Source organism: Lissotriton helveticus, chromosome 1_2 (genome assembly GCF_964261635.1).
Source record: "Lissotriton helveticus chromosome 1_2, aLisHel1.1, whole genome shotgun sequence".
In the NCBI taxonomy this organism is placed as follows: domain Eukaryota; kingdom Metazoa; phylum Chordata; class Amphibia; order Caudata; family Salamandridae; genus Lissotriton; species Lissotriton helveticus.
The window spans coordinates 154,366,893-154,389,197 of NC_136058.1; the positions used below are offsets into that span (position 1 = coordinate 154,366,893).

General features: G+C 46.5%; 1 protein-coding gene across 1 annotated transcript in view; it reads left to right on the plus strand.

Annotated features, from left to right (window-relative positions):
- Positions 1 to 406: 406 nt before the first annotated feature.
- LOC144799196 (uncharacterized) overlaps positions 407 to 22,305 on the plus strand; it is a 74,207-nt gene continuing 52,308 nt past the window's right edge. The window contains exon 1 of the mRNA XM_078670452.1: positions 407 to 531. The gene's annotated coding sequence lies outside the window, so the exon portion shown is untranslated. The remainder of the gene's footprint in view (positions 532 to 22,305) is intronic.

Here is a 22,305-nt window from a genome sequence, read left to right on the forward strand (position 1 = left end):
TAATGACTGTAATTGGAGGCCCCGGCTTTGGGTTACTGTGAAGCGCTGTATGGCGTTTCCGTGACCCTGTTCTACCTCAGCTGTAATTATTTAGCCAGCCTGCAATAACGCCTGGGAGAGATCACCGCTGCACCTGCTGCCTGCGTCAGTGCGCGCGACGGCGCGAGGTGGCGAAGGTAAGCGGGCTTTACGGCACTTGTCACTACGCTGCGGAAGTGTCTTAAATCAGCTGTACTTTGGGGTCAGCTTCTTTTGGGATGGCAGGCAGGCTGGAAACCTCAACATACACCCCGGGGATTGCTTCCTCTTTTAGCTCGTTAGTCTTTCGATGACTTGCGGCTGCTTGTCTTTGCTGGTGCAGATTTTTGCTCTAAAGGATTGTATATATATGTCATAATCTAAATGACTTAATATGAACTACTATGCTTTGAGTCGGTTACTATACGATCTTTGTTTGATGCAGTATATTTTGCACTGGATGTTCCAGGGCGCTGCCTCAAGGCACTTTGAAGACACTTCAGGTACCCACAGGTAAGGATATCAAATTAACTGGTCAGTGTGTGAATCACGAGGAAGGTGTATGAGGGAAACGGTGTAGTGCATGTGGTTGGAAGGCTAGTTACTTTGCATTGGCCCTGAGGACAAAGCTTCCCCTTCCCAGGTATGGTAGGATTTGGGGTACAATGGGCCCCTAATATCCCTGAACTATTGATAGCTAGGGCCCTGACCCTGAAAGCGTAGGCAGGAGATCTCGCAGATATTACACGAGTAGCAGTTTCTACAATGAAGTCCAGTGCTAGGATGTTTTGGTGACTTAGTCTTAGTGTCAGTAGTCCCACTGGGGTCCAAACCAGGTTAATTCAAAGTTAAAATACTATCTTATCCATCTACATTTATTGGTCTTGCATATTAACGACAGCTAGTGTCAGTAGTCCCACTGGGGTCCAAACCAGGTTAATTCAAAGTTAAAATACTATCTTATCCATCTACATTTATTGGTCTTGCATATTAACGACACTGCTGTGCTTTTGCTATACAGAGCTATTATGCATAACAGCCCATGTACACATAATTATGTTCAGTGATTATCCAGCAAAGGAAAAAATAGTTAATGTACATGCCTCTTTTTATCTTACATTTGAAAAACAGCTCTCTGCCCAGCCTTGAGTAAGAGTTAATCATGACCCTAGACTCTATGAGACTCTATCAAACCTACTTTAGTCCAATCAAAGTCTACAGACCACACCTACGCCTCTGTCTGACTCTGTCCATAGCTTGTGCATATACATCCTGGCCTTCAAAGGGATGTCCATTGTATCCATTGTGGCTTGTAGGAGTGTCAGGGTTGTCCTTGAGTATGGCATTCTCCATTTCTTCTCTAGATCTACTGATGTGACTGTGGTTTGGCCGAAGCACTGTGCGGTGGTATTAGTGGCATGACACACTATGTGATACTAAGTCTCTAAGAAGCTGCTCCTCAATGACCACCTTTTGCAACAACCTGAAAACCTGGTTGTTCTAATCTTACCTTATTCTACTAGCCTCTATCTGTTGCTAAAGCACTGGGAAACCCTACTTGGTTAGCTCCGCGCTATATAAGACTTTATAATAATATTAATAATCTGATAGTGCCCCATGATTGTATGGTTGAAGATCTTTATTACTTGAACAAGACATCGAAGACTTCTAGGTTGACATGAATAGACGGTGGTGCATAATGTGTCACTGAGGAGTAGGGTTTTAGTGGTGGAAATGCTCGCAACAATATACCAATAGGTGGGGACTGGCACGTGTTTCTAAGATCGCCCAGTGGTCACATGAGCACATTGTAGTAAGACGCAAAGCTGAGGTCATCCGATACGGGTGTGTTATACACAGATGTTACATTAATGCAAAACAAGAAGACAGCATACAAATTCTAGGTGAGACTTGTAGGTTGACTTCCACTTCCTGGATTAGAACATTGGGGATTACAGCGCCTGGTTTTCCTTTTGTGAATTTAAAGAACAAGAGACAACATTCACTTCCAATTCTGAGCTCATGCACTAAGGAAATTGGAGTAGACATGGGCGATGTCACCCAGGTAGGATGGCAAAAGTCATGCTATATGATATGGCCTCGGTCATTCGGGTTGTGCTGGATTTTTGGTGATGAAACGCTATGTAACCAGTGAAATCAAGCCATGTTGATGTCATGGCTTACATGCACGTTCATGAAACTACGCCTCCTTACTACTGATGCATGCAAATGGAACCAAAGCCTTGGTAATAGCCACTGTTATCTGAGTGAAGAAAATTAGTATATGATTTATTTTTACATTTAAAAGACTTCCATGCAATACTGTACTGAAACTTTAATTGAGAGCACCTTTGAACTGAGCTTGACCAGTCCCTGGGACCAGGAAAGACCCCGAAGTGGTCCGAGGGGCTTTTTTCAGGGTACACCGAGGAAGGGACTGGTACTCAATTTACTAAAGGTTCACACTGAAGATGATTTCTCCAGGGTACTGTGGTAGACCTTTCATTTAGCAATGTATCCTTAGTTTCTCTTCAGAACTTCCTGTAAAAAGGATGACCTTATGTCACTAAATAAATGGTTACCCCAGGGTTTAAAACGTTTTCCTAGAGAATGAACCACACCAGGTTATCCTGGCTGATGGCTGGTGTTAACATCTTTTCTGTAGTAGGGGATCTCTGTGTATAGTCATAATCTAGTGAATAGTCCCGCCCATGTGCGTGGACCCCGGAGCAATCAAAAATAATCTCTTACAGTGTCGAAAAATGCAGAAATGCACAGACACTTAAGAGAGAATTTAAAGACAGATAATGCAGCCTAAAGAAGGCTACACTGTCCAGTACTTCAACTAGAAATTCCACCATAAAATCCACAAAAACAGCAAAGCCTGTACAGATTTCCCTTGCTTTAACAGAAAAATCCCTCAGGAACGATAGAGAGAAGGACCTGGACAGACAAGCCCCATAGGCTGCCATTATGTGGCTCAGAACAGGATACTGTGCCTTTAAGAGAACTTTCCAGAACTTCACAGTATCCCAGAATGCCCTGCAGGTCCCAGTTACTTTCAGTTCTTTTTTCCGGCTCCTGCAAGCAGGACCCTGGAGCATTGAGCTCTCCCTTTTCAAGGGTTTATTGGTGTTTTTTCACTGTAAAATCAATTTAAGTGCTTTCTAAGTACTTTTGGGCTTTTCTTCTTGGTGTTTTGCACTCTTTTAATGTCAAATATGCCTTCATTATTTGACAAATGCCCGGAGTGCTCCAGGAAGATGGCTAAGTCAGACCCTCATGAGGTGTGTATCCTCTGCCTGCCCTCTTTCCATGTTCCAGAGGAGTGTGAGATCTGCAAAGGCTTCTCTGGCAGGACCCTGAAAGACAGAATGAAGATCAGACTTCAAGGCCTGGAGGAAAGAAGGCTGAAGGCGCAAGGTGGGTCTGGAGGGGCTTCATCTGCCCATGCTGAGGCCTCTGGGGGGCTCCCCAGGGGCAGGAAGTCCAGCAAACATCCCCAGTCTCCGTCTGGGTCGGTAGCACTGACCACGACGTCGAGAGGGAGATCCACGGCCGGTTCCCAGTCTCCCCAGGGCTCTGGGTCGAGAAAACGTCGCCCGTCGACGTCGAGGGACTTGCACAGGCCGCCGTCGAACCCAGTGACGGTTTCATCGTCGTCGTCTTCGGCGTCGACGTCGAGTGATCGGCGTCGACGGGTCCGGCGTCGGCGCTCGCCGTCGAGGCGACACCACCGATCGCCGTCGACGAACAGGACATCGTCGTCGTCGAAGGGATCCTCGGCGTCGAGGCCGCCGTCGAAGCGGAAGAGATCTCTGTCGAGGAAGAAGTCGAGGCGGTCGAGGTCACCGTCGAGGCGGACGAGGTCGCCGTCGAGGTGGTCCAAGAGGTCGTCGTCGAGGCGGTCGAGGTCACCGTCGAGACGCAAAAGATCGCCGTCGAGACATAAAGGATCGTCGTCGAGATGGTCGGGCTCGACGTCGAGGCATAGAAGCCGTTCGATGCCGAAGCATGGAAGACGGTCGACGCCGAGGGATCTACGTTCAACGCCTGATCACCATTCTTCGACGTTGAGGAGTCGTGCAGGCAGGCCTAGGACTGTGGGGGGCTCCCCTCAGTCCGGAAAGGATGGCGGGTCGCCGGGATCGGTGTACTCGGAGGTGTATACTCCGAAGAAGACTGTTCCGCCTCCTCCTCCATTGCCGAGAGGTCTTCCTCCAAGGGCTCCAACCCCTCCTCCGTTGCCTCCTCTGCCGCCGCTTCCAACAGGACCTAGGACCCCTGTGCCTGACAAGCCGCCTCCGGTTCCACCGAGGTCGGTCTCGTTGCCCAGGCTTCCGACTCCTCCTAAGAAGACTCCTAAGTCTAAGGTACCACCCAAGCCCAAGACGTCCGCCCCGGGGAAACCGGCGGAACGTCCCAGGCCTAGAAGATCGAGGTCGCGCTCCAGGCGGAGAGACAGATCGAGCAGTAGACACAGGTCCTCCACGAGATCTAGGCATCGCCATAGGAGGCACAGGTCCAGGTCCCGTACTACCTCCGGGACCCGTTCCTATTCGCCTACTTTGTCGGATTCCCCGGAGACTAGGGTGTCTCCGATCGCCGACATCGGTACATTCCAGGAGGTTCTCCTGAGGGGGGCTGCGAAGTTGGGTATCACGGTGACGGCTCCTACGCCTACGACGTCCGTGATATTCGAGACTTTGCACAAGAAGCACCTGTCTCGCCCTCTACTGCCGTTGGTGCCAGGACTGGTCGAACCTGCGGAAGAGCTTTTTCTTACGCCAGCGGTGGTAAAGGCAGCTCCATCCAGACTTCTGAAGAAGTACAGGGCGCCTGACTCGGACCCGGCCTTCCTACGGATGGACCCAGTGCCAGATTCAGTGATAGTGACGGCGGCCAGGAAGTTACATTCTACCTCCCCGTCATCCACCGTGCCTCCGGATAAGGAGAGCCGCTGGATTGATTCGGCTGGAAGGAAGGCGTGTGGGACTTCTTCCACTACTATGAAGGCTTCCAGCGACTCGGCGTTGCTAGGAAGGTACGACCGTGCGCTGTGGGATTCCATGGAACAGTTTGCGGACCTTGTCCCGCGTGACAGGAAGGAGGACTTCATGGAAATCGTCAAGGAAGGGATGCTGGTCTCGAACCAGGCCATAAGCGCCGCGGCGGATATCTCCCTGTTGGCCGCACATGGCTACTGCCACGGTATCAACCAACGCCGCCATGCGTGGCTCAGACTTACGTCACTCAAGCCTGAGGCGCAACAGCGAGTGGCCAATCTGCTGTTTTCCGGTGAGACGCTGTTCGGGAAACACGCAGACGACGAAATGGCCCGGATGAAGGCCGAGGCGGAAACCCTGACGGCTGTGGGCTTGGAGAAGCCCAAAGACAAGAAACCATACCGCCAGTTCCAACGGAGGTTCGGCTCGCAGGGGAAGGAAGAGGACAGTCTTCGGGACAACAGCAGCAGCAACAACAGCAGCAGTTCCGGAGACCCTTACAGAAACGCCAGAGGGGTAGAGGTGGACAGCAGTCCTCTACCGCGAACAAGGGCCCGGCCGGGTCTCGACCCTGAGCGGTTACTTCCCCTTCGTCCGTTACCCGCTCCGGTGGGGGGAAGCGTTCAATTTTTTCTGGCAGAGTGGAGAAAAATTACTCAGGACAAGTGGGTGCTGAATATTGTTTGCAATGGATACAGTCTTCGGTTCACCAGCCCTTCTCCATCGATTCCCCCGGTCAGCTCGCAGTATCAGCTGCGCGAGCTCCAGGCGGAGGCCGATATCCTGTTACGGAAAAGGGCGATAGAAGACGTACCTCTGTCTCAAAGAGGAAGAGGTCTGTACTCCCGGTTTTTTCTGGTCCGCAAGAAGGACAAGAACGAGTTCAGGCCCATTCTGGACTTGCGACAGGCAAACAAGTGGATTCGCAGAGAGAAGTTTTGCATGCTGTCGTTGCATCAGATCTATCCTCAGTTGCAACAGGGAGACTGGCTATGTGCCATAGACCTACAGGATGCATACTTCCATGTGCCCATTGCATGCAAACACAGGAAGTTCCTGCGATTTCAAGTCGGCACCAATCACTATCAGTACACGGTACTTCCGTTCGGGCTGAAGTCTGCGCCCAGAACGTTCTCGAAGTGCATGGCAGTGGTAGCGGCACACCTGAGGAAGAACAAGGTGTTTGTCTACCCGAACCTGGACGATTGGTTGATCAAGGCCTCCTCCTTCTCGGAAGCTCAAGCACACTTCCAGATGACGTGCGTTCTGCTGAACAAGCTGGGGTTGCACGTCAACATGTCCAAGTCGGTCCCGACTCCAGTCCAGTGCATTCAGTACTTGGGAGCCTCCATCAATACGCTGTCAGCAAGCGTGTCTCCTTTGGAGGAGCGACGGTTAGCACTCCTTCGGAAGGCTCAGGCTCTTTTGACGACTCCATCTACTACTGTGAGGACGGTGTCTTCTCTACTGGGCTCGATGGCCTCTTGTATCTTCCTGACGCCACATGCGCGGCTGCACATGAGACCGCTGCAGGAGTGCTTGGAGGATCAGTGGGACCAGAGGAGAGGATCTTGGCACGACAAGATACGACTGTCGCTACATGCTCTTCAGTCTCTGAAGTGGTGGTGTTCAGCGGAGAATCTCCTCAAAGGGGTTCCCTTCCACAAGGACATTCCCACTCAGACTATCGTGACGGATGCTTCTCTCCAGGGCTGGGGAGCGCACTCCGAAGACCTACAGATTCAATGGACGTGGTCCCCGACGGAGTCCACGTACCACATCAATTTCCTGGAACTCAGAGCTGTTCACTTGGCACTGAAGGCCTTTCATCCGTCCTTTCAGACCAACTCTCTGCTTGTACAGACGGACAACACGACAACGATGTATTACCTCAACAAGCAGGGGGGCTCGAGATCCCGCACTCTGTCACAGGAGGCGCAGGCGATCTGGCACTGGCTTCTGGCCCGAGGACTGTCGATAACGGCCACCCATCTGCCAGGTGTGCAGAATGTTCAGGCAGACGAACTGAGCAGGCTGATTCAGGAAAACCACGAATGGGTCATAAACGACGAAGTACTAGGAGAAGTCTTCGCAAGGTGGGGAACTCCAGACGTAGATCTGTTCGCCACCGCCGGAAACAGCAAATGCTGAGACTTCGCCTCCAGGTACTACCAGCCGGGGACGCTGGGGAACGCGTTGTGGATCGACTGGTCGGACAGCTTTCTGTACGCTTTTCCACCCATTCCCCTGATTCCGACGGTTCTCATCAAGCTGTCCCAGTCCAGGGCGCGGATGATTCTGATTGCCCCGGAATGGCCCAGACAGTGGTGGTTCACGGACCTGCTTCACCGGTCTCTCCTTCCTCACATGAAGCTGCCGTGCAGGCCGGACCTTCTCACGAAGTTCGGGGGGCGGATGGTGCACCCCAACCTCTCGTCTTTGAGTTTGGCGGCATGGCTCCTGAAATAGTGCAATATGGCCATCTGAATCTCTCAGAGGCTTGTATGGACATACTGAAGGAAGCTAAGCAACCTTCCACTAGGACTTCTTATGCTTACAAGTGGAAGAGGTTTTGCATCTGGTGCAAGTCCAAGAACTATGACCCTACGACATGCAAGGAGGATGTCATCCTTCCATATCTACTTCATCTGGTGCAGTCTGGCCTTAATGTCTATTCCATTAAGGTTCATCTGGCTGCTTTGACTGCCTACAGGAAATGCCCTTCACAGACTTCCTTCTTCCAGATCCCTGTGATCAAGAACTTTTTGGAAGGCTTGAAGAAAGTGTTCCCTCCTGTCAGGCTTCCTTCGCCTTCATGGGACTTGAATGTGGTGCTGTCCAGGTTGATGAAGGAGCCTTTTGAGCCTATTCATAGGGCTTCGTTGCAGCACCTGTCCTGGAAGGCGGCGTTCCTCGTGGCCATTACATCGGCCCGCAGGGTGAGTGAAATTCAGGCGTTGTGTTGCCAAGAACCTTATACTGTATTTCATGCTGCTAAGGTTGTTATGCGTACTCACCCTAAGTTTCTTCCCAAGGTTGTTTCTGATTTTCATATCAACCAGACTATAACTTTACCTACGTTCTTTCAGAATCCTTCCTCTCCAGCGGAAAGGTCTTTGCATTCCCTGGATGTTAGGAGGGTGCTGAAATTTTATCTGGATAAAACCAAAGATATTCGTAGGTCTGACCAATTGTTCATCAATTATGGATCAGTCAGGACGGGTCTTGTTACCTCTAAGCAGTCCATCTCGAGGTGGATTGTGTCCTGCATACAATTGTGTTACTACAAAGCTAATAAGACCTTAGGGGGCAAACCTAAGGCTCATTCCACCAGGGGCAAAGCTGCCACGACAGCGTTGCTCCGTAATGTTCCCATTGCAGAGATCTGCAAGGCGGCCACTTGGAAGTCGGTCCATATTTATTTATTTGCTTGTTAAGCGCCTGAGTCAATTCCCGAAGGGATATCTCTGCGCTGTTGCTTACATTGGACAATTTACTGAATGACTTGAAGCAGTATGAGGGAGTTTTGAATAATTCTATGGCAGGGTGAAGAGGTAAGTTTTGAGTTTTTTCCTGAATAGTTCAAGATTCCTGATCTGTTTCAGTGCAGAGGGTAGGGAATTCCATAGGATAGGTCCTTTGTAAGACAGAGCTCGACCTCCCTGTCTGGCTCTTCTTATCTTAGGGACCAGTAGAAGTTGATGGTAACTTGATCGTAGTGTACGTCCAGGGGTGTATGGTACAAATTTTTCTTTTAAATATTTGGGGCTAGTACCAAACAGGCATCTATGTATCAGACTACAGATTTTAAATTTGATGCGCTGCTTTACTGGCAGCCAGTGAAGTTGGTGAAGTAGAGGGCGGGAAGGCGTTCTGGGAGGGGCATTGAGAGCCAGTCTAGCTGCCGTATTCTGGAAAACCTGAAGTTTATGTAGCTGTTCTTCATTTGCCAATAGATATAGTCCGTTGCAGTAATCTATTCTGCTTATTATAAGGGTTTGGATGAGTGTTTTTCTATGATGCTCTGGCAGAAATGGGAAGACGCGCCGCAATAACCCCACCACATGAAAGCAAGCACCTACCACTTGAGTGGTGTGCTCCTTAAGCAGGAGCGCCTGGTCTAGTTTGACGCCGAGGTTTTTTGCTATTGGCTTGGGGTTGGGGACAGGACCTAGCTCCAGGGGCCACCATTCTGGGGACCACAGAAGAGCCGCCCCCCCAAACAGCATAACCTCGGTTTTGGACACATTACATTGGAGGAAATTTTGAGCCATCCAATGTGCTACTGCTCTCATCCCATCCGCAAATGATGACTGAATTGCTGGTGTGAGGGTTTGAAAGGGAAACAAAAGCTGGGTGTCATCAGCGTATGACACCGGGGTGAATCCGTACGATCTTATCAGATTTGCTAAGGGGGCCACATAAATGTTAAAAAGCGTGGGGCTGAGGCACGAGCCCTGTGGCACTCCCTTAGTTAGATCTTGATGGTGAAGAATGAGAGCCCAGTCTGACACCTTGAGTTCGGCCAGACAGGAAACTTTGCAGCCATGATAGAGCCATTCCTCCTACCCCCACATCACTCAGTCTTTCGAGAAGAAGTTCATGTGATACCGTGTCGAAGGCAGCGGACAAATCTAACAGCACTAAGATCACTGATCCCCCCCTGTCCAGTGACATCCTGATGTTGTCGGTCACGGAGAGGAGGGCTGATTCAGTGCTGTGATTGGGCCTGAAACCAGATTTCGATGGGTCCAGGCCCTCCGCTGCCTCGATGTATTTCGACAGGTAGGTGTTAACATGCTTCTCGGTGAGTTTACTGAGGTAGGGTAGGAGGGAGATGGGTCTAAGGTTTGAAAGGTCAGACCAGGGTAGTGTGGTATTTTTCCGAATGGGATTGACTACTGCTTGTTTCCACTCAGATGGTACCTGTCCTTCACTAAGGGATTGATTTATGATGGTTAGAATAGGTGGGCCTAAAAAGGAGTTTAGGGGAGCCATCATTTTCGCTGGAATGAGGTCATTAGGAGAGCCAGATTTTATATGGCTGGTTAGGAGGGGGAGATCGATGTTGGAAACTGGAGGAAAGGAAAGTAAAGATACTGTTTTTTTTTGCGATGTAGTCGGAACATGGTTGCCACAGTTGGTGCTAGTTGTTTGCAAGATTTTGTCATATATGGTATTAATTTTGCTTTTGAAAAACAAGGATATCTCATTGCAGAGAAGCAGTGAGAAGTCATCCGAGCTCACACATGCTGTGGGCTTTACAAAGGATTCAAGTATCTTATATAATTCCTTCAAGGAATTGCCTGCCTCTGATATTTGTTGGGCCAGACTGTTTTTACGAGCCTTTCTGATGTTTTCATAATATTTTGATTGGGCTTCTAAATAAGCTTTCCTATCCTCTTCGAGGTGTGACCTCCTCCATTTTTTCTCCAGTCTTCTACACCCTTGCTTCTCAGTTCTTAATATGTCCGTGTACCATTTTTCCTGTTTGTGAGTGGGGAATTGTTTGTGAAGTTTCAGTGGGGCTAACTTATCTATTGCCTCCATAAGAGAATCATTGAATTTGATTAGTGTATCTTCCACCCTATCTGTGTCAAGAAATTTGGGTTTTTTCCAGATCTTCTGTAATCCTTCTGTAGTGATTTTATGCCACTGGCGCCGCCATATTGAAGGAAGAGTTTTGTTGGGTGGCCGTTTGTTTGTTATCGTAAGGTCAAATTCTAGCAGATAGTGGTCTGTCCAGTCCAACTGAGAGGTGGTTTTACAAGGCAAAGAGGGGCAGTTCGAGAAGAGTAGGTCAAGGAGGTGTCCCCCTTTGTGAGTGGGATCAGAATTATGGAGTTTAAGCCCTATTGCGGACATTTCTGCGAGCAGAGATTTTGTTTCCATGAGTTCCGAGTGGTCTACATGTATATTAAAATCACCTAGGAGGACAAAATCTTCTTTGGCTCTGAGATATGGGGCTAATAATTCCATGAGAGAAAGGGAAAACCCTGCACATGGTCCCGGTGGGCGGTATATTAGTGCACCTTTCTTGGCTATGCTAGTGGAGAGATTAATTCTGAATGTTATGATTTCTAGAGTAGGACTAAATTTGTTACGCCTTCAAAAAGAACTGAAAGTAACTGGGACCTGCAGGGCATTCCGGGATACTGTGAAGTTCTGGAAAGTTCTCTTAAAGGCACAGTATCCTGTTCTGAGCCACATAATGGCAGCCTATGGGGCTTGTCTGTCCAGGTCCTTCTCTCTATCATTCCTGAGGGATTTTGCTGTTAAAGCAAGGGAAATCTGTACAGGCTTTGCTGTTTTTGTGGATTTTATGGTGGAATTTCTAGTTGAAGTACTGGACAGTGTAGCCTTCTTTAGGCTGCATTATCTGTCTTTAAATTCTCTCTTAAGTGTCTGTGCATTTCTGCATTTTTCGACACTGTAAGAGATTATTTTTGATTGCTCCGGGGTCCACGCACATGGGCGGGACTATTCACTAGATTATGACTATAACAGAGATACCCCTACTACAGAACTGGAGTTACAGAACAGAAACTACTCCTTACATTGCTCCTTTTAGCTCCCTGTTTACCAGGGTCAGGCTGGAAAAAGGGACGGGCAAAGGTTTTCAAATCGCCTTCCAAAGCATGGTGTATTTTTGTTGAAGCAGAAGAAAAATTTTCCTCAGTATTGTGACAGAGGTGGGAGGAAACATGCATTGCTTGGACTCATTTTGCAAAAATGTCAAAGTCATAAATAGGACGGTTTGTATTATATTATTTTATAATTTTATGAGCACAACCTTGAAGCAGAAGCACAATCACGTTAGTTCCTGACGAATGCTGGAACACCTCATCCGAGGGATAATGACTGAAACATGTTGACCTTTTTTGGTGACACACCCCAGCAGGGTTTTTTTTTGTGTCATCATACGCCAAAGATATGTCCAGAGTCCACTTTGTCCGTGCACCCTCTACCCAACAGGTGTATACCTCCACCCATCATGGACTCTGAAAATCTTAATGGATGCACTTTTCGCAGATACCCTCTGACATGGTCAGTTCAGTTCTTCTAACTTGCCAACCATGGGACTGATCCAGCGGGTAATAGTTAAACTGCAAAAAGGCATAATCATTGGACAAAACTTAGTCATTACTGTCACAGCTTATCCAGCCAAGCAATGCAGGGCAGCCAGAAATGCTTTTTTTCCCTCCAGTTTGGCCTATCTAGATTCATTGTATATTTAATTGCATTTATCCAATCTAAATAGGATGGTGCAGTGTTTTTTAGCCAAGTTTTACAAATTTCTCTTCGAGCAATTATGATCAAATATAGTGACAGTTTGTTGACATCTCGAGGAAGAGACACATAGTTTGGAAAAATGCCAAAGATAATTAAAATTATGCTCACCTGGATTTCAAAATTAAACATGGCTTCCATACCTTGACAGACCGCACCCCAGAAGTTATGTAAAACAGGGCACCTTAAAAACATATGGAGGTCATCTGCTTTTTCCTGCTGACACTTTAGGCAGCAGGGAGTAGCGCCTTTCGAAAATTTTGAAAGCTTAGCTGGGGACCAATACACTCTGTGAAGAGAAAACAAATGATTTCTTTTTAAATTGGCAGGAGCTACTGTAGTATGTAGTAAATCATAAGATACTTGCCATCATTCTTCTGTGTCTTTGTCCGGTAAGTGATCTCCCCAGAGCTGAAGAGCCAAGATGAAATTTCCATCTTCAGCTTCCAATATATTCCAGTACAGGGTTGCTGTCTTTACCTTGTTGCTCTTTTCCTGAAGCATTTCCTCCAGATCATTTGTTGCTCCAACCACTGAGCCCACACCCTGGCTCCAACTATTAATTTGGAGATATTTAAACTTAGATACATTTCTGTCTGTCAGAATGCTAATCTCGTCCCATGATATCAACAGGCCCTCCGGCATTAACTGGGACCAGTGCTTTATATCTGCATCCAGCAATGGTTTTGAAAGGGCATCCTTAGTCCACTCTGGAGACCCCAGTGAGTCCCAGATAGGAGCCAGAGCACTATAATATCCAATGTTCAAAGATTTCCTTATCCTTGCCCAGGTGAAGGCTAAGTCTTTCACTAGCTTTAGGCGAACCTTTTTGAAAAAACGCGGGTCTCCAAACTTATGCAGAAAGCTTTGGTTTCCTCCTTTGATCTCCCATAACATTTCCTTAAACATTACTCCCACCTCTGATCCATCAGGCTGGTCGAAAAACATTTTTCCTGCCTTAATTAATAGTGTCCAGGCATACAACTTCAAATCTGGGGCACATAGGCCCCCTTTGCTTTTTTTCCTTCGCAACTTCTTCCACGAGATCCTTATGCACTTTCAGGCCGATACAAAGAAGTTCAATTAAACTTGAATTTTTCTTAGCTTCTCTTCCTTAAAAGCTAAAGGAATATTCTGAAATACGAATATTAATTTAAGCAGGAGCATCATTTTCACAATGTTGACTCTTCCTATTAGCGTGAGAGGAAGGAGCGACCAGCCCTTTATGGAATCTGCAATCTCTTTATCAATCTTATCCAAATTACGGTTCGTCATCTGTTCGATATCCTAAGTGACTTGGATTCCCAAATACCTTATCTCCCGTTTCAGAATTGAGAAATGAGCATTTTTGTTCCAAACCATGCACTCTGACTTTGCCTGATTAATCTCATAGCCAGAAATCTGCCCAAACTGTGAAGCTGCGCTATAAATTAATGGAATTGCTCGTATTGGATCAAAAGTATAGATCATCATGTCGTCGGCATAAAGAGATACTTTTTTTTCCTAATTTCTGTATTTGAAAGGGGCAATATTCATATCCTGCCTTATTTTCTCCGCCAACGGCTCAATATAAAGATTGAATAGTAGAGGTGAAAGAGGACATCCCTGCTTCGTCACTCTTTTAATTGTTAATGGTGCAGAGAGGTTTCCATTTACCAATATTCTAGCTATGGGGTGATGGTAGAAGGATGAAATAACTCTACAAAAATTCTCACCCAAATTGCATCTTTCCAATACTCGCGCTACATAGGCCCAGTTTACACGATCGAACGCCTTAGTGGCGTCAAGTGTGATAATGGCCAATGGCAGATTGTACAAAGTTGCTAGATCTATAGCGCCCACTAATGTGTGGGTCAAGTCTTGTATGCTGCGTCCTTTAACGAACCCCTTCTGATCGCAATGTAATAGATTGCCCACTACTCCATTCAATCTCTATGCTAGAATCTTGGCAAACATGTTATAGTCAAGATTAAGCAGAGAGATTGGCCTGTAGGAATCACATTGCCCTGGTTGTTTAGATGGCTTAAGGATAAGGACCACAGTTGCCTCATTCCATGACAAGGGTATTTTCCCTCCCCCCTCAAAGATGGAAGAAAATAACCTATAAATCACAGGGACCATAACAGGCGCTAAAACCTTATATTACTCAGCAGGCAACCCATCTGGGCCCGGCACTTTGCCTCACTTGCCCGAGTCTATTGCAGTGGCCACCTCATTTAGGCTGATGTTTCGGTTTAGACTGTTGGATGCCTCATCCTCAATTCTCAATATGGCATATTGCTCTAGCAATCTTGTATCAAGCTTTCTTGTGGGGATAAATCTTCCTTTTATACCAGCTCAAAATGTTTAAAGAAAGCTTCCTCAATATCGCTAGTATTCTCTGAGATCTCTCCCAAAGTTCCAAATAGAACTCGTTTAATCCTGTTCCTACTTTGCTCCTTTTTAGGTCGAGGGACCTATAAGCTGCGAAGCAGCTTCCGGTCCGGAGATCTTATGTTGTATAGTAGGGCAGTTTAGACCCGTCTCTCAGCTCCGTTCGCTTCCATTGGCTGGCTTCCTAAACGGAGGTCAGCCATTGGAAGAGAAGGGAGTCACTCCAAACAAGCACCGTCTTTTTCGGATTTGGGGGCGTACGTTTTGCTGTTCTTTAGACAGTGACGTTGTCTGTCACTCAAAACAGCAAAACCACGCCCCCGATTCCGAAAAATTCGGAAGCTTGTGGCCGCCATTTTTTCTTCACCCGCAGTGAAGGTGAGCTGTTCCTCATAGTTCCTCTTGTACTTGTGTCCTTGTGTCCGTCCCCGTCCCCCCCTTGTTTGTTTGGATCATGTCAGGCAGGTTAAACTGATTAGAATCGGAACCGGGAGCTTTTTAAATGCGTCCCGCTGCTTTGTTTACCTTCTTTTATTGAATTGATGTCTGAATTGCAGAGTTCGGCGAGTTAACAGGCGGAGCGGCTCTCAGATCTCCAGGAGCACGGGCGGAGCACGGGGACACCCAGTGCTCCGGTCTGGCAGTGGCAGAGAGAGGGGGTGGGGGCGAGCAGTGAGGGCAATAATGGCAATCTGTTAGCGGCTGCCGAGGGCACAGCAGCTCGGCCGGCCCATTGTCATGGCGGCTTTGTGTGCGGGGAGCAGGGGGCATCGGCGTTTGTTCTCTCCGTGGCCCGGAGGTATTTGTAATCCTGCGCATCACACTGCTTGCGTGTGCCCCCAGGGGCCGACAGATGTTCCCTGGCAGACATCGGCACGCGAATGACCTCCACCCTAGCAGGAATAATCAATGGGCCCTCAGCCAGACACACTCACAATGTATATGTATGCATATACACAGACACATAAGCCACTCGTGCTGCCCGACGCTGTTTTGAGCTCGTCTGGTCTCGCGTCGGGTTTTCTTCGACAGGTCACACGGTGAGTGATTGTTTGTTTACCGAGCCCATCTGCGTGCGTCTTTGCTGTGTGTGCAGCCTTGGTGGACAGTGTTGGGGATACTCGTGGTGGTGGGGGAGGGAGGGAAGGGGGGGCTGAGGCATCTGCTTTTGCTGGGAGCAGAGCACGGTCTATACTGGGACCCTCCCTCGAGGAAGGCGGGTAGCGGGCTGCCCCAGCTTCGGTCCGGTTGGTGGTGGAGGAGGAAAGTTTGCGGGTGTTGTATTTGAGTCTGTCGACATGCTTGGAGGAATTCAGGGACAAATACCTCCTAAGTGGGGTTTTGAGATGCAGCTCTCCACCCTCCACTTTCGGCACCTCCCCCCGGAACGGGACTTTGCTGCTGAGACCCGAGCGGCTCGCTGTGCCCGATTCCTCCTGGCCGCGTGATGTGTCACGATTGGTTCATTCCCCACAGTATTTATTTTATTTATTCATAGTGTCATTGAACATGTTGTCCATGGGCCCGGGTGGTTTGAGTCATTGGGCCTCTGGATCGGGATCGAGTCCACATTTCCGTGCCTATTGGACTTAGCCACATGTGGTTGTAATGTTATACGTGCAGGGCTTAGTTAGCCTTTTCACTGCTGAGATGGGGGTCGTTGCCATCAGCAGCAGTGGATCCTGCCGTCTGCCCTGTGTCAGCGGGTCGATGCTTGGAGGTGACCCGGTTCTCCATCGCGGTCGGAGCCGGGTCATTGTTTGCACCGGTCATGGGCTGCCGCCGGGACCTCTCTGCACACTTACATACACTCATGCCTCAGTTGTATGCTCCGTCACTGGAGGTTGAGAGGTCTGCACAATTGGTATGGGCGACATATATAAGACCTTATCTGAACTCCGGGCAGATGAACATACTGGGGGCAGTGGTGCTGGGGCATTGAGAAGAGACGTTAAGGGTGCTGGGGAAGAGAAAGGGGCGAGCGAGTTATGTTTCTGTGTGGCATGTTGTGTCAGTAAAAGCGTGATGGTGCTGCTTGTTGACAGTGACAAGTCAGGTAAAATGTAGCTGAAGCGGAGTTATCGACAGTGCAGCTGGTGTAGTAGCACAGGGCCCTGTTGGGCTTTCTACGGATCCATTGAACTCCATTTTTGACTGTATTTTCAGTTCAGCCAAAATAAAGGCGATGGGGAATTTCCTGTACCAGGGCCCATAGCACCCTTAAGAAAGGGTACAGTGAACTCTGGGCTATTAAGAAGAAGGCAGATAATAAAATGGTTAGCGGGCTATGGGAGTGCTGAGAATGAGATCTGACAAGGTCATGATAACTGGGGTCAAGGAGAAGGGACTGGGGTGAGCAAAGAAAACCGATGCACGTGACGAGGGACCCGAATCACAAGGCGAATAGGTGAGTAAGAATGGGCCAGGAGGCTATGAGGGAAGGTGTGAGTGATCAGGGGCTGAGGTACAGCGAGAAGGAATTGGCCAATTTGGACTGGGTTAACATACCTGCCAGCTCACACGGTGCCACCGTGTGATATGTGCTCCCATCACAGGGTCTCCAGACGAGGAGGTAATATCGCATGGTGGCAGGAAAACCGAGATGATCGCCACTGTAAATAGTGGTCAAGTCAAGTCTTGTGTGTGCCTCTGTGTGTGTGTGGCTCTGTGTGTGTAGCTCTGTCTATGTGTGTGGCTCTGTCTGTGTGTGTGACTGTGTGTGTGAATGTGTGCCTCTGTGTAGGTATGTAACTCTGTGTAAATAGCTTTTTTTGTAGGTGACTCTATGTGTAAGTGCCAATGTCTGTGTGAGGGTGGCTCTGTGTAAGTGCCTCTGTGTGTGTAGGTGACTGAACAACTCTAGGTGGCTCTGTATGTGTGTGTGGCTATGTATGTGTACATTCAATAGGTTATGCATATGCAAAAGATTAAGCTATTAGCATTGTAAATGACAATGCAATTTATTTAACGATTAAGCTACTGCAAATTAAAAAGACAATGCTATTTATTTATGATTTAGAAAAAAACATAAAAAACAATAAACAATACCAATAGCTCTACCTTTAATAATGCCGAGACCATTGCATTGTAAATGCTTGTTAGTCTTCCAGGCCAAGAGCTTACCGCTGGATTCCCCATATTCAAAGTGTGCGAGAGTGCTAGCCTGCCACCATTTCCTAACTCTATCATCCAATACCTCTGCTAGTTGTAGTTTACGAGCAGAGAGCTCCTTCAGAGTGTCTGCCTTGGACGACTGATTCTGAGCTAAAAGATCATGTTCTAGCACACAAATGTTTTCCTCAATTTCGGCTATCGTGGCCCTAAACTTTTTTGGTCTCATAAATTGTATAGCGGTAATTATCCCCCTGAGGTAGGCTTTGTAAGAGTCCCAAACAATTTCAATGGACGAGGTTCCTTGATTTACATCAAAAAACCTCTCCGACTCGTATAATAGCTTATTTACCACTTCCTCGTCCAACAAAATGGTTTGGTCCAAGGTCCATCTCTTAATACCCTGTTCCTTAGACAGTTTTAAAGCTAAAGAAACAGCTGAATGACCCGACAAATGCCCTCCCAAATGCTTGACATCCACCACAGCACTCACTAATTCTTCAGCAATCAAGAAAAAATCTAGTCTGGATTTATGGCCCAGCTTCTTGTTGTGGAAAGTGTAACCCTTTTTAGAACCCCATTTCTTCCTCCATACATCCGACCAACTCATTTGGTGTATCGCATTTAGTAATAAAGAACTCATTTTACAATTATGTGGGGATTTGTCCTTATAAGTTTTATCGTTTCAGGGATCTAAAACCACATTGAAGTCTCCCGCCAAGATTAACGGATCTTTAAAGACTAACAATTCTTCCAGCAGCTCTCTTAGCGGGGCCGGATCGTCCAAGTTTGGCCCATAATATCCAGCAACCGTGAAGTTATAAGTATGATATCTGATCTTTGCTATGGCCCACCTACCCTTATTATCAACCTTAGAGTCCTCCACTACCAAGCCGCATGCATTGGTTTTAACCAAAATAGCAACCCCCCTTATTGTTACTTGCTGAGATGTGCATATTATATCCTGTATCCACTTTTTCCTCTTGCAAAACTCCCTCAGCTCTTTATCTGTAAGATGAGTCTCTTGTAGGATATACATTTGCTCCGGGGCGTCTTTAAGATATTGAAGTATTCTCTCTCTTCTATGTTTAACCCTCAAACCATTTAAGTTCCACGTTAAAACCCTCAAGTATGTATCCTGAACTGATCTAGCTTGTGACATTATTGACATTATTGCCTAGATAGAAGTATATTACTTTAACGGACCTAATTTGGCGAATCGGACATATTTTTGTTTTTTTTCCCCAAATGCTCCCCACCCAGTGACTGTCACCCCAACAACCCACCCTCCCTCCACCCTCGTAGTGCTCCCCTGGAGAACCCCCCTTCTTTTTCCTATGTCATTACCCGGCCTTAAGGCTCCCCTCCCGGTGTCCGGATGGTATATGTTATACTCTATATATGTGATTTTTTTTTCTTCTAATCTCCCTTCTTCCTTTCTTTTTTTTTCTTTCCCTCCCCTTTTTTCTCTCCCTTTCTCCTTCCTTTTACACTGCTTCACATGACAGACAAGGTAATTGGGTAAAGAACAAAGACAACAAAAAGTAAAGATTAGAATAGCGAGGGAGAAAAAACCAAAAACAAAAAAAATGAAAGATAAAGCCAAGAAGTTATCCCACTTCAGCCTCTCGACCTACTTCAGAAATCAGTTGTAAGTAAGCTTCTGCCTCCTCCACTCTCTTGAAGAACCTCATTTTGTTATTGTACATTACTTTTAAAGATGCGGGGAATTTCATTTGTGCCGTTGCACCCACCTGTCTGAAGGGGTCCGAAAGTTTCCCTAGCTCCCACTGTCTAGATGCCCTTATTGAGGAGACTTCTGACCTGATCTGAAAGGTGATCCCCTCTGCAGTTAAGGAGCTGTTTTTTAGAGCCCTATTAAGAATGTCATCCTTTAAGGTGTAAGTTAGGAAATGTATCACTTGATTATGCACATGGTTATTCTAATTTGTCGTTCCCCCCTTTGCCTGACCCTCACTCTACCCCCCCATCTCTGCACCACCCCCTACCCATGTGGAGCAACCAGGCCTTATCTGCTTAAGATGACTGAGCTCCCCCTGCCCAGCCTCAAGAGCCAACACGTACTAATTACCACATATCTTACTGCCAGGAGCTGCCATTAATCATACCATACATTTAATATAAATCGAGTAACCTTCACCACATTTCAGTGTCTTCACTAAATTAGGATAAGTCCCACCTTGCATATCTTCCACAAAGCTATTATCCCCAAGGTTTATTGTACACTTCTCTTATTTATTGTCACTATGTATTATTTTCTCTCCATGTGTAATTTATGTAACGACTACTCTTTTAACTCTGTAACGCGCTCTGTTGCCTTCGGGTCAAGTTTGTGCTATGCAAAACTCGATAAATAAAATAAATACATGTTTTAATAAAATCAAAATGACTTGGCTAACGCCAAACCCAAAAATAAATGGCCAAATAATGATATAACACTATCACAAAATGTGCCCCAGGCTATTACGCCACATAATTTGCGTTTTCTTGCCTATAATTAAGGCCACCTTGATGCTGGGGTGGCCACCTTTCCAAATAAAAAATAACAGCCATTTGTTGTAGTTTTAACAGTGCGCAAAAGATAGGGACATTAGAATAGGATTATAAATAAAATCACATGTATTCATTTGTGACATGACTTTTCTAACTGTATTTACTTTATTAGTCCGGGATCCTTAACATAGCTCTCTAACACATTTATAAGTTCTATTAATATTGCTGTTTTAAGTATCTACAGAATACTGGTTTTAGGTAATTTTACTTATTTTTGTACCAGCCGGGGCAGTAGAATACCAGTAATGCTGGTAGAAAATGGCAACCTTACTGGCTGTATAACTTGGTCAACCCATTCCGGATAAATCCGGTGGGGGTGACTGTATTACATTCTTGTTTTTCTTCTCAATATTTGTCTGCGTTCTTCAGGGATTGGCTAAGTGCTCATCTGTGCCAGATTTATGACCCTCTCGAAATGCATTCACATCCCCCTACCCCAGAGGGTGGTCACACCCACAGTGTTAAGACCACAGCTTAGGCTTCAGTCTAAGGAGTCCTCTCATGTCAAAAACCCAGCTAGACCCTCCTTGGTAGGCAGTGGTGATATGAGTGCTGCAATACTCAACTATATTACATATTTCTACTCTATTGCATGTGTGTGTAATGTTCTGGGGTTATGTATGTGGTGGTTAATTTACAATGCACACTGCTGTGAACATGATGATACCCAACTATAGTGCATAGTTGTGTTAAATTGGATGCATGTGCAATGTTCAATCTAATGTTGTATGTTGGACATGTGAAATGTTTCTTAACTTTCACACCTGCCATGCAAACCAAAACTTGCACACCGAATACAATGCTCATGACCTCATCCATACTGCAACATGTTACATCACAGATGTCATAAATGATCTCACAGGAGACATGGCATGTGGCAATAGCATTATAAATGAAGCAACTGTGGATACAATATGATATGTCTGTGTGGGTTTATGTTGTTATTTAGTGATGTTGTGTCCTCCATTGTTGTTAATTATTGTTTTAAATTGGGTGTATCGATAAGCACTGAATTCATTGTGGGGGTTATGGTTTGCATGGCCAGTCAGTGGGTAAAGGATGTAGGGGTTTATTAGTTTTAAACCATAACTATACCTGTACTCAGTGGTTTTTTCAGTGAATTTCTTTTTTTTTCAACATATGTAAAAAAAAAAGCCAAGCTAACCATAACTTTACTTCTATAACTATGTTTTCTTTCAAGGAAAAAAGGATGGTCAAATGCACCAACCTCCCGGCAGCGGACAGCCAAAGCTGTGAGACAGCCGGGCTGGATGCCAGGCTGGATGCAGAGCTTGGCCTATGGCTAGGCCCTACTCCCAAACCTCTGTGGCCGTCCAATTCCCCAGAAGCAGCCAGCCTCCACTCATCTTGTCATATGTCAAGTCCATTGTCCAGTGCTAGGGGTAGTCAACACTGCTTCTCGCAGACGAAGACTGTAGGTAGCAGGGAGCTGGGCATGGACTTGAAATGGATAATGGGAGAAAAAGCTCTCTTGTAGAATAAGATTTCTTAATTTTTTTAATTTGATTGTGAACCTAGCATCATAAATTGTCCCCAAATTAAAGTTGAAGATGTCGCTATAATTTAACTGACCTGTAGGTCCTGTCGGAGTTAAACTGGGAACACTCCTTTTTTTGACCTCCCGTTTATTTCCCTAACTCCTCTTCCCAGAGGAATCTGCATGAAACCTGACAATTTTAAACTTATTCAGAATTACCATCTTATTGCAAAGTTTTGTGATCGTTTGTCAAATGTAGCCAAAGTTATGAGCTAAGTAATATTCACCTTTTTATAGGAAAGTTACCATATCTATACAATAAATATTTGCCACTCTCTCTCTCTCTCTCGCTCTATATATATATATATATATATATATATATATATATATATATATATATATATATATATATACATATATATATATATATATATA